The 12,984-nt window shown below is 37.2% G+C and overlaps 1 protein-coding gene and 6 non-coding genes across 9 annotated transcripts in view; all 7 read left to right on the top strand.

Annotated features, from left to right (window-relative positions):
- Positions 1 to 12,984, top strand: part of LOC145685768 (polypeptide N-acetylgalactosaminyltransferase 16-like) — a 257,039-nt gene that overhangs the window by 163,479 nt on the left and 80,576 nt on the right. The window lies entirely within an intron of this gene.
- Positions 34 to 105, top strand: TRNAQ-CUG (transfer RNA glutamine (anticodon CUG)). Its single transcript has one exon. It is a non-coding gene; the product is annotated as a tRNA-Gln (tRNA).
- On the top strand, positions 12,213 to 12,285 carry TRNAT-UGU (transfer RNA threonine (anticodon UGU)). The gene has a single exon. It is a non-coding gene; the product is annotated as a tRNA-Thr (tRNA).
- On the top strand, positions 12,386 to 12,458 carry TRNAT-UGU (transfer RNA threonine (anticodon UGU)). Its single transcript has one exon. It is a non-coding gene; the product is annotated as a tRNA-Thr (tRNA).
- TRNAT-UGU (transfer RNA threonine (anticodon UGU)) lies at positions 12,561 to 12,633 on the top strand. Its single transcript has one exon. It is a non-coding gene; the product is annotated as a tRNA-Thr (tRNA).
- On the top strand, positions 12,734 to 12,806 carry TRNAT-UGU (transfer RNA threonine (anticodon UGU)). The gene has a single exon. It is a non-coding gene; the product is annotated as a tRNA-Thr (tRNA).
- On the top strand, positions 12,909 to 12,981 carry TRNAT-UGU (transfer RNA threonine (anticodon UGU)). The gene has a single exon. It is a non-coding gene; the product is annotated as a tRNA-Thr (tRNA).

The raw sequence follows: 12,984 nt of genomic DNA, 5'->3' as shown, positions 1-12,984 counted from the left end.
GTCGGAGGCTGTTACATACAGTATTGTTCAGGTGTTCCCCTGGTGTAATGGTTAGCACTCTGGACTCTGAATCCAGCGATCCGAGTTCAAATCTCGGTGGGACCTGAATTGATTTTTTTTCCTTTCTATTATACAAAGTATTGTGTGTGTTTATTCTTGTAATAATTCCTGCAATACGTCTGATAGTCGGAGGCTATAACATATACAATATTTCTGTTTCGTTTCCTTGTAACGTCCAGTACTCCTGAACAGTGGTAGAAAGGAAGAAAGAAGAGACAGGAAGTGAGAAAAGTTTTAGTGATTTGCACTTTGAAATCAGCAAGCCGAGTTCAAATCTCGAAAGAAGCTTCACTTTTTTTTTTCATTATGCAACGTATTGTTCATATGAATTCTTATAATAATTCCTGCAATATATCCCACAATTCGGAGGCCAGAACATTTTACTCTTAACAGACTCACGGATACTACTTTTAAGTTACCCCAAGTCCTGTTTCGTTTTAGGATCAAAAGTGTTAAAACATCACAAGGAGAGCATATACAAGGGCTTTCGGAAAAGTATCTGACCATGGTCCCGAAGAAACCAACACACTCACCTCACGTTTTCTTCGTTCTAATCCCCTTCAAACTAGTTCCCTCCTGCTTCCACGCACTGAGTTGGTAGCCTTTCTAGTGCTCGTAACAGACCTGGATCTCCTGATTGGGAAGTGATGAAAGTAGCCGTCGAGTTGCACTAGACCTCCTTTCGACTGGGAAAGCAAATTTCTTTCTGGTAAGTGAGCCTGAGAAAATATCTAAATCTTGTGCTGTGGTGCAAAGGAGAACCACATGAGCAGCATGAATGAAATCATTATCCTGGTGCAGTTTTCGGGGCTTTGAAGTCTATCGAAAAAAAAGGATAATCCTTTGTATCTGTACGTACTCATGTTGCCCATTGCCTTGACAGTGGAAGAACATAACAATCGTTTTTTTTTCGTCGTCCCTTTTAAAGGGTTGTGCCCTTTCTTCGGGTGATCAACGTTGGTTTGATTTTGCTACGCATCTGGCGGTATTCTTTGAGCTTTCCCGAGCGTTGTCAGATTTGGCGAAGTCGGATGTATCCACAAATGAATTGAGGTTTCGTTCTCGTGTCCTATTCATAGACCCATGTTTTTATCATTTTAACCGCGCCGAGATCACGGAAGAGTACCCAACATAACCACTCCTCTACAACAGAAGATGTAAATGAAAGTAACGCCATCTGTAGGCTAAAGACATCATGGACACCTCTTTCATGACGCAAAATGTGGCCAACCTACGCCATGTAGTTTTCACAAAAACAATGGAAGTCGGATAGTTTTTCGATAGGCTTCGTATACAATGTTTCTTCCATACATTTTTTTTTGGGGGGGTACTTCCCCCCGGAGGAAACGAAAATAAATAATACGTCTAAAATATAATAAATAGAATAATAACGTGTGAAAATAATATGTGCCCCTCCGAGTACTAAAGGTGCCCCCCGGAACATTTTTTTCTGAAAGAAATCCTGTTCGTATATCGTACAAGGTGTGTAGAACTTATGCGATCCCTACCAAACTTTGCATGGAAATAGCCCCTAATTTGCTTAGTTATTATGTTTTTTCTATTTCTTCTTTTTTTGTGCAGACTATTACTTTTCATATATTTCAGTTTTAGTTCCCACTCTTATGCTATATAGGCTAAAGGAGACAATGGTGATGAAAGTGAAGAAAAAGTGGGAGGAAACAGAAAAACCCCGAGAAAAGCCATGAGCCTTCGGTTCTTAAGCTAAGGACCATCAAAGTTCGGGTTTTCCATATAGTCAAATTTTCGATATAGCAAAATATTAAAATAAGTATCAGTGTCATGTGTACACAACGTAAAAGAGTTTGGTTGAGTTGCGTGATATTTTCTGAATTAAGGTCGAAACCGGAAGTGGTAGTAGATTTCTATCACTTCCGGATTTAGTAGAAAGATTATGGTAAAGATGAAACATATTCTTGGAATCCTTAAGGGTCTTCACCCCGGCGAAATTAAAATACCGCTAATTTTACAGTAATTATGTGATATCTTCAAATAGATAAAAGATAATCGAAATGTGGAACAAGAGCGCCCTAGACAATATTATTTTACATGAGATACCGTTATCACGACTCACTTATCTGCTTTCGATTTCGAGCCATTTTTAAAATCAGCATTTATTTTCGCGTTTCTAAACAGCTGAAAACGGAAAGCCACAAGGTGACTTGTCATAACGGTTCCTCACGCAAAATAATATTCTCTGGGGCGCTCTTGTTCCACATTTCAATAATCTTTTATCTATTTGAAGATATCACATAATTACTGTAAAATTAGCGGTATTTTAATTTCGCTGGGATGAAGACTCTTAATTGATTGCAAAAAAAAAAATGTTTGCTATCTATTATCGTTCTTACTATAGCACGGTGATACCTCTGTTGCGTGAAGTCCCTTTTTCGATCTCTAGCCAAGTAAATTTGTGGTGGACAACATCGTGCCTGTGGCTTATCTAAAGGTTCTCCCACTTTTTCATTCCATCAATACTTCCATCATCATTCTGTTGCGTTCATCACAGTCTCGCTTACCCTGAAGGATATAAACGTGGGAAGTTAAACTGAAATATTTCATTTCATTTTCATTTCGTTTTTGCTAAAGCGTTCGTTAGAAACGGAAATGGTTGATTTCTACCATATCAGGGTTGAAAATTACCTCGATAAACGAAATGAAATCTTTGAGTTTTACGTCCCACGGTTAGGCTAAAGGAGACGGTGATGATGAGAAATGAAGAAAGTGGAAGGAAACGGGAGAACTCCGAGAAAACCCACGCACAAGTTCACTTGGCTCAAGCTGGGATCGAATCAGGGACCCCATGCGTCAGAGGTGAACGCTCTACCATTTTTTTTTTAAAGAAAATTTATTGTAACTCAAGAATCGATTACATTGAAGTGGTTATGCTTTTGTCACAAAAAAGGAAGTTACGAGAACAATGAGTTGGCTATAAAATTTGCAAATAGCTTATTACGTACATCCTTTGCTAATTTGGAGTATTCTTTTTGTAAATACTGTACATAGAAGGCTCCCCCTGCTTCTAAGTTGGAATTAAAAATATATTTGACGGTCGTTCCTATATACCAATTGACACTATGTTGTTTACTAACGGGATAAAAACGATAATCAGGTCTTAAAACTATGCTAATATTTATATTGCGTTCCGAACTACGAGTAAGAATGGCTAAAAAGTGACGTAACTGAGACCAGATTTTTGTGGATTCCAGACATGTCGTGATTCTATGAATCAACGTATCTATATTGTTACATCTATTGCAAAGAGCATCAGGACTAAAACCATATTTGTTTCTCTTTTCTTTAGTATCAATAACATTATGGACAATCATAAACCAGATAGATTTGCTGGCAACACTCAAGGTCGAGTCATTGATATTGGCCCAAATATTGGACCAATTACACAAGCACTCATCTAACACAATTTTAGGTGGGACATATAATCTAGTCATTTTAAAAACATACAGCTTTTTACTACTTAAAGTTTTAAAATCAAAAAGCTCAGACAGATATATATAATCACGAATACAGTTTCCAAGTACTTACAGCTTTGAGGGAGGTCAGCCATACACAGGGGTAGACTCCTGTCTGTTTGTGCTAATACGTAAGTGATCAGTTGTTGTGTTACACTATTAGCTTCGTCTGTGTACAAGGTCATTGACGAGTAACATACAAACTGGCACCTTTTTCTTGCACATTGAACAGACCGATGCCACCTTGTGAATGTAAACAACACATTACATCATATTTAACACGAAAGACCTGATGTTTCCATAGAAACCAACCACATAAACTTTGAATTTGTTTTCCTATGAGTTGAGGCATAGGTAATACATTTGCCAAATACCAGATTTTGCTTAAGAGATAAACATTTATAAATTTAGCTCTAGAATATAAACATAGATTTCTGGATTGATTTACATAACCTGAATGACGCAGTGTGTTTACAATATTCGTATAGTTATGATCAATAGTGTGCATTATGTTTGAATAAAAGGTAATTCCTAAAATTTTGATACTGTCGGCCTGAGGGACGGTATCTATATCATTAAAATCAATACTATTGTTTATGTTTAACATATGTGATTTACAAACATTTAATCTAGCCCCAGATGCTACCTCATATTCACGAACACATTCCATCATGAGAGAATAATCTAGTTTAGAAGAGACAAAAACTGTTACATCATCTGCATAACTAGCCACCTTTATAGCAGGGGTAATAATATTTAGACCAGTTAGGCGGTCATTCATAGCATATAACAGGGGAGCAAGGCTAATAGCAAAACTCAACATTGAAAGGGGATCACCTTGTCTTATTGAACGTTTGATGGGAATGTTGTTGGATAGGTGACCGTTAACATTTAACTTCGTATGAGCGTCTTTATAAAAATATTTCATCCATGTAACAAATTGTTCATTAAAACCGAATTTTCTGAAAACAGACCATAAGTACGAGTGTTCAATATTATCAAAGGCATTTTTAAAATCTAAATTTATCAGAGCCGCTTTAAGAGCGCAATCATTACAAATAGTAATACTATCTCGAATAGTTAATAAAAGGTGATAGATGGTTTTCTGTTTAACAGCCACATATTGCAAATTTTGTAATAACTTATCCATGTAGTCCTGTAGTCTGTTTTTAATACATCTACTAAAAATTTTGATATCTGTATTAAGAAGGGATATAGGTCTATAATGGCTAACATTAGATGGTTGAACAGTTTTAGGGATTAAGACCGTGACGGCTGTATTAGGGCGCTTGATAGTCTCTGAAGCAAAGAACCATTCATTTACAATCAATGTTAGTGTATCGCCCATTATATCCCAAAATTTAACATATAAACGGCCAGAGATAGAGTCGGGGCCAGGAGATTTTCCTTTTTTTTTTTGCAGCATTTACAGCTCTTTGTACTTCATTTTTAGTAAACGGAGCACATAAAATTTGATTGTCTTCATCATTTATCACTGCAGGCACACTGTCAAGTAATTTATTTTCGCAGCCGGTAGCAGCAGCGACCCCAAATAACTGATAGTAATAATCATATAGGGTGTTACGAATATTGTCCTGAGTAGTTTGAATAGAGCCTTGAGCATCTGTGAGTGACGTGATAAGTTTCCTCCGTCCACGTTTGGCTTCTGTTAACACATGTGTAAGAGAGCATTGTTCTTCTTCCGGAAACCCTGGAACTTTACTACGTAACCTAATCCCTTCCATTTTCTGTTTATGGAATTGTAATAATTTGGCTTTGTATTTACGTACAGAGATAAGGGCCGAGCGATTTGTCATCGCTTCAGTTTGTGCCTCTAATAGACATCTATAATAGAAATTATAAAGTTTTCGCTTATCAGCATAAATTTCAGAGGAATACCACCTACAAAAGCTTCGGATTTTGTCCTTACAGTATTGATTCCACCACTCAATATATGTTTTAAACCACTTCTTTTGTTTATGCCAATAAGCCCACTTTTTAGAAAAGAGCTGACAAAATGACTCATCATTGAGCAGACTTTCATTCATGTGATAATATCCCCGTCCCCGAGCAATCTTCTGGTCATTAATTTTAATTTCCATTATTAAACAGAGATGATCAGTGAAACACGTGGGATATCGGTATACAGAAACAACCTGTGATTTGAAGTTATCATTTACATAAATCCTGTCTATCCTTGAGCTCGAAGTTTTTGTAATAAATGTGTCCCCCCTTAAATCTGGGTGTTTGAAGTCCCACACATCTACCAAAGACAAAGTCTTTACCAATTCATTTAAGGTAGGGCAATAATGGTAAGTTGGTTCTGTTGTGTGAGTTATACTTGAATTATGATCTCCACCAAAGATAACATTATTTGGGCCACTAAAAAACGGCGCTACCTCATTTGCATAAAAATTATTCCGTTCTTTTCTATTATGGCTTCCACTGGGCGCATAAACATTGATTAGAGTTATATCATTAACCTGACCTTTGATAATTCGACCATTAGGATGTAATTCTACATTTGTAAGCGGGATGCCTTCTTTAACCAAAATTGCAGTACCAAGGCTATTATATGTACAATTATTATATACATTATATGATGGATGTACGTTTACAATCTTTGGACCAACTTCTTGGAGAAAAGCTACATCTATTTCAGATTTAAGTAGAAAGTCATTGAGAGCTTCAAGTTTGACTGGCAATTGTATTCCGTTGATATTTATAGTTGTTAGTTTTAAGATAGTACACATAAATATTGTTATAGGAAGTTGTCTAATGTTAGCAACACACTTCATAATACCAGACCACTATTTGGCTGCAAGCACTGTGTTTCTGAATGTTTATGTAGGAGTAGAAACTGTTGGTGACTCACCTGAAGAAGGAACTGCGGTATCAGGTAGATATTCCGTACTCACTAATTTAGCTACAGACGACCGGATGATCCTAGGTGATACTTCTAAGGGTCCCTGATCCGTCTTCTTAGGTTGTTTTACTTGAGCTATAGCCGTTCCTGCTTTCTTCCGTTTCTTGTCTTGGGAGGCTTCCTGGGAATTCCGGGCATCTGATCCTTTTTTCCCACTAGGACAACTCACAGGGGAGAAAGGATGATCTTTTTCCTTGGACTGAACTGGAAAAATGGGACTTACAGAGGAAACTTCCGATACACTATAGATGCACTCTAGCTTCTGATCACCATCAACAACACTAGTGGAGGAGGAATCACTGTCTATCAAAAGCTTCTTTGTATCTTGTTCAATGACAACTTGATGTTCCCGTGGAAAATCTGACTCAGCCAGTGAAGAAGTACCATGTAAAGCTGGAGGGGCTGCAGATGAGGTCCTGTCCTGACTATCACTAATATCCTTGGGAGAGACGTTTTCCTTAATTTCTCCGGAACATGGTCGGCTAGGAACACTGTCTTTTGGCACTATCGAAGTAGTGTTTAGAGAACGGCCCTGTATCACAGGGGTAGTAAGCTCAGTCATTAACTTTGGAAAGTCAACATCTGACGTTAAAGTAGGCAAATTAGCAGGTTTAACCACATTAATTTCTTGGGTTGGCGAAACCCGAGAGCGTTCCTTATCACTTTCAGTATGTTCTATGGTTGTTGTTGAAACAAAGGCCCGTTTTTGACGCTGAAAACATTGATCTTGTAAATGATCTCTAGATTGGCAGTAATAACAAGTACTGACCGAAATAAGTTACTAGGAACTTCTGGTTACGAATATCCAGGAAGGACGGTATAGGTTTAAACAAATACATAGTCACGATCTTTCGTCCAGATCTAACTTTATAAATATGAGTATCGTCATAAATTTCGTCTTTTATACTTTTACACTCTCCATAGATAGCAAGGCACGCGTGACATCATTATCACTATATTCCGTGGGAATAGCATGTATTCGCACATAGGTTAAAGGTCGATCAGCTAATTCTAAAGTCACTGGGTATGTTCCCTATCATCTTGAAATTTAACACTATCACCATGATCTCTTAACAATTTGTCACACAACAAGTCAGACAATAACTTAATATACACACATTTACGATAAATATCCAACTCAATACTTAGTATTTGTTCTTCCTTTAACTTAAACGTATTTTGAATAAACTCATGGATTTTTATTGTGGACGGACGGTTAGGAATCGCAGGAAATCCTAATTTTAATGTATTGACACGTTTGATAGACATTTTATAATTCTAAATAAAGTCACTAGTCACCACTAAACTGAACTATATTAGAATCAAGTCAGCGTAAATTCCAAGCAAACACAAAGTACACTGGGCGCATTCAATGCCTCTCTCACGATACGACACTGGACGGACGACCAGCGAAAGACGTCTTACCTCTTGGGCAGCTAACACGCGAGTGTCCACTGAACCACCTTGGCCCCGATAAACGAAAAATATTCCCCACTTTTGATTCCCTACATTCTGGCCGAAATTGATGCTGACCTTGAGATTTTTTTTTGGTCAAAATATGGAATCACAGAATAAGTAAGCGGCTCATATATAGAAACGAAGGGCATTGTGCAGATTCCTTCTGAAGAGTGATTATTGCCATACTGAAGAGTTCGACTATCATATGTTTCCTGCAGTAGTCAGGTCTTTAGTATGACGCTAAATATAAGTCAAAACAACTCTGCATAAGGCGGCAAACTTCTTAAAAAATAAAAAAAAATCAGTTATTGCTATTGAGAATAAGAATTAGAGGGAAAATACATATGGCAAACTCGTTGAAAGCTAATTTGAGGTTAAGTGGTAAGGGCAATGCGAACTTATAAAGCAGTAACTAACTGCTTCATATCAGCTTTGCTATCTTAAATAACTTAAACTAAAAATACGAATCACTGAAGAAGCAACGTTTATTTTAAAATAACTGTGTGACAGTTTCGGCAACGAACTCAATATGTTGGCTTCATCAGACACACTGTCTGTCTGATGTCTGATGAAGCCAATATGTTCAGTAATCGGTTGGCGAAAATGTTACACTTATTCCGCCTTATGCAGAGTCATTCTGACGCGTGATTAATGCCATACTAAAGACCTGACTACTGCAGGAAACATAAGTTAGTCGAACCCTTTAGTATGACACTAATCACGCGTCAGAACGACTTTGCATAAGGCGGAATAAGTATAACATTTTCGCCAACCGATTATTAAACATATTTGGCCTTATGCAGAGTCGTTCTATTGCGTTATTAGGGCCAAACTAAAGAAGAACTAACATATGTTTCCGGCAGTAGTCAGGCCATTAGTATGACGCTAATCATACGAATATGACGCTTCATCAGACATCAGACAGTGTGTCTGATGAAGCCAATATATTGAGTTCGTTGGCGAAACTGTCACACAGTTATTTTAAAATAAACGTTGCTTTCTTCGGTGATTTGTATTTCTAGTTTAAGTTATAAAGCAGATTTGATAAAGTCAATAAAGGTCAAGTTTTGTCAGTGATCAGGAAATGTAGTCATCTCGGTCCTTATTCAGACTCGTTCTGACGCGTGATTAGTACCATACTAAAGAGTTTCGACTAACATATGTTTGCTGCAATAGTCAGAGCTTTAGTATGACGCTAATCATACGCCAAAACGACTCTGCATAAGGCCTCTCATCTCTAAAAGTTTCAGAACCGTGAGGCCAGTCAAGAACAAGTGGTTGATAACCATAAGATCTGTCGTGGGTTTGAATTCCGCTGAGAGTAATATAAGTGTTATTTGTTTTACTTTTACCATTTACATCATTATCATCATCATTTCTTTCTCATTTTCCCCTTCACTCTAAAGAGAACAAACATAACACTCGATAAATAAACAAATAAATAAACTCTATAAGATAATTCTGATTTATGTCCAGAATCTTATAAATAAACGCCCTGGCCACCTAGAATCGATTCTTGAGTTTTGAAATCTGATTTCACACACTTTCGACAACCTGGACCCAATGCCGTGCCGTGGAGGTGGGGGCGAAAGCCCGGGGCGCAAAATTCGGGAGAAAAATAAAAGAAAAGAACGAAAAAAAAAGAGAAAGGAAAAATTACTTGGAATATTTTAGATCAACAGCAGTATTTTTCAATGTAACATTTAATTTGACCAGGGTCACATTTATACTTTTTGCGTCAGACACTTGCTAAAAGCGCCCCACCCGTTTATTTAAGAAAAAAGCATTAAAAAGTGCTTAAAATCAAGGAAAAGTAAGGTTTATTTTTAAAATTTTCTTACGCGTGGCATTAACCATGGTGGCGCTTCGCGGCTGGTTTGTCGACCTCACTCATATGTACGGGGGCGCCGTCGTATACTCTCACCCCGGGCGCTAATTTTCCACGGCACGACACTGCTTGGACCTATGGACGAACAGTATGTTTATTGGAATTTCACTTCTCCCTATTCTGAGTAAGAATATTTGCCGTTAAATTTTGGACAAGGAAGTTTGTTCATTCTGTGCATTAACACAACGTTGCACTATGTCGGCTTTAACTCTACAGGAAACTTGAGACTGGTCTGACATGACAAGGTTTCATTCGTTTTATCCAAACGTCTATTTTTTGAAGCTTCCTAACATAGTGTAAAATATATCAGGATTCATACTTCTAAACCTGGCTGCTTGCCCTCCTTTCAAGAGATAGAGACACGAAGTCAGCATGTTGTCGTCTAATTGATTTAAAATACAGATCTGCACAACGGTAACATTTCATAAATGTAATTTCCTTTGTGGGTATGTAAGTCAACGAAACAATCCAGACTCAACCCATTCTTAATGGTTAAGAGTCCTTTAAAAGCAGTTCTCACGAGGAACTGTCATTTTTTTCTTTTGTGAGGATGATACGATGCATGGGCGGCTATTAGGGGGGCAAAGGGGGGCGCTTGCATCCCACTTTTTTGAAGTAACCCATCAACGTATAAAGTTTCATTCGGAAATATAAAGTTTTTGTTTGTATTACTGGTTCATAGGGGAAAAAATTGTGCCATATAATATTTTACCATTGCGTGAGCTCATATTGGTTATTTGTCTTCCCGTGGAGTTAAGAAAGATACAGGAATTGCATTTTAATTGCCGCGGAAAATGGCCTAAAAATTAACCTATTGGAGTGCAACAATTCAAGCGTACTTTCAAAGTTAGCCACTTTGAAACTAATTGAGAGAACATTTCGCAAAAGGAAAAAAAGAAAGAAAAAAAACGTCTTTCACAAGTTATTCTTTAATTACACAAAAATTGACAGTTCCTAAATCGTCTTTTCTTCTTTCTAATAGCAAGGAATATTGATCAAAAAAAAAAAAAAAAGAGTAATATGAAACAACTATCTTTTCCATAATTTTGCAGTGCAATATAGGAGTGAAGTGGAGTTGAGGGGTGTACGAGTTTATACCGGGTTATTATAAACGATTGGAGCGATTTCACAACTCTATAATAACTGTATTATTGTACTGAGATAATTTTTTTCACTTACAGAAAAACTAAAAAAGTTTTTGTTAACAATTACAAATATTCGATATGTGCCCCTAGTGATTCGATGGACATCTCGCCGCCTGTTGCCATCTTGCCTCACTACTCACTGTTGCGCTCTCGTGGGAGAAATCTGAAGTACACCTGTCACAAACATTTTTTTTTTTTTTTTTAAGTTTTTCTACGTTACTGCTGAGTTTTGTTAGTGAATTTATGAAATCGCTTTAATCATTTACTAGCAGCGTTCACCCCGCTTCGCTGCGGTCACCCCGGAACGCAATAAACTTTGTTACTTAGATAATTTTTACTTTTTCGCTTTCAAATTGCAAGCGCCTGTCATTTATGTTAACCCGCCGAGTCACGTGGTCATGCGGGTTGCATATACATACGTTTATTTTTACCTATGATGAACTATGGAGACTTCAATGGTCCATTATCTCAAGACACTGGTAATTAAAAATTAAAGTGATATGATAAAAACCATCTAGGGTCCAAATCCTAACAACCCCCCAAAAATGAAAGAAATCGGTTCAGCCGTATTAGCGTGATGAGTTCACAAAGGATTTGTACGTTCTCTTTTATATATATAGATAATAACCCTGTATACAATTAATTTAGTGAATTCAAGGTAATTCTAGGCTTTAGGATTATTTTGTATAACTGGACTGTGGAGTGATTTGAAGTATTGTGTTTCGATATATTCAAGAAAGTGAAAACTGCACCTAATGATAATGAACGTGTTTCGGGAAACTGCAAGAGTAAATATTTCTCTAAATTTCGTAGTATATGCTTGTATGTAGTATTTACTGTCCTTTATTTTCTAAAACTAATAACATACATTTAATGCATGTGTAGAAAAAAATATTAGTTGTTCATTAATCTCCACTTTCAATATAACTTTTGCAAATCAAACTTCATTATTAATTACTATGATTAATATTATCCTTTGTATATAATTGTTTTTCAAACTTGTTATTAAATAATCTGATCACACAATTTTCCAGACAGAATTTTAAGATATTCATGAGCAAGTAATCAAATCTCTTCCCACACCTTCGTTGTTTAACGGAATAAACGAACTCGAAGGGTCGTGAGTTCGATTCTCACAGGGGACTGTTATCCTTTGTTTTACAAGAATGATATGATGTATCTTAAAATTAATTGCTGATGACTTTCAAAGTAAAGCATGTGGGTAAGCAAAGTTCATCTCTTCTAATGCCTCCTTAGCTCAGCGGTTAGAGCACTGGTCTTGTAAACCAGGGGTCGTGAGTTCGATTCTCACAGGGGGCTGTGATTTTTTTTTACAAAAATGATATGATGTATCTTAAAATTAATTGCTGATGAGTTCTAAAGTAAGACATGTGGGTAACCAAAGTTCATTGCTTCTAACGCCTCCTTAGCTCAGCGGTTAGAGCACTGGTCTTGTAAACCAGGGGTCGTGAGTTCGATTCTCACAGGGGGCTGTTATTCTTTGTTTTACAAGGATAATATAATGCATCTTAAAATTAATTGATGATGAGTTTCAAAGTACGGCATGTTGGTAAGCAAAGTTCATTTCTTCTAATGCCTCCTTAGCTCAGCGGTTAGAGCACTGGTCTTGTAAACCAGGGGTCGTGAGTTCGATTCTCACAGGGGGCTGTGATTTTTTTTTACAAAAATGATATGATGTATCTTAAAATTAATTGCTGATGAGTTCTAAAGTAAGACATGTGGGTAACCAAAGTTCATTGCTTCTAACGCCTCCTTAGCTCAGCGGTTAGAGCACTGGTCTTGTAAACCAGGGGTCGTGAGTTCGATTCTCACAGGGGGCTGTTATTCTTTGTTTTACAAGGATAATATAATGCATCTTAAAATTAATTGATGATGAGTTTCAAAGTACGGCATGTTGGTAAGCAAAGTTCATTTCTTCTAATGCCTCCTTAGCTCAGCGGTTAGAGCACTGGTCTTGTAAACCAGGGGTCGTGAGTTCGATTCTCACAGGGGGCTGTG

The sequence above is a fragment of the Thermobia domestica genome, chromosome 5 (genome assembly GCF_964235325.1).
Source record: "Thermobia domestica chromosome 5, izTheDome1.hap1.1, whole genome shotgun sequence".
In the NCBI taxonomy this organism is placed as follows: Eukaryota; Metazoa; Arthropoda; class Insecta; order Zygentoma; family Lepismatidae; genus Thermobia; species Thermobia domestica.
Note: the sequence above shows the minus strand (reverse complement) of the source record. Positions and strands in the feature narration are given on the sequence as shown.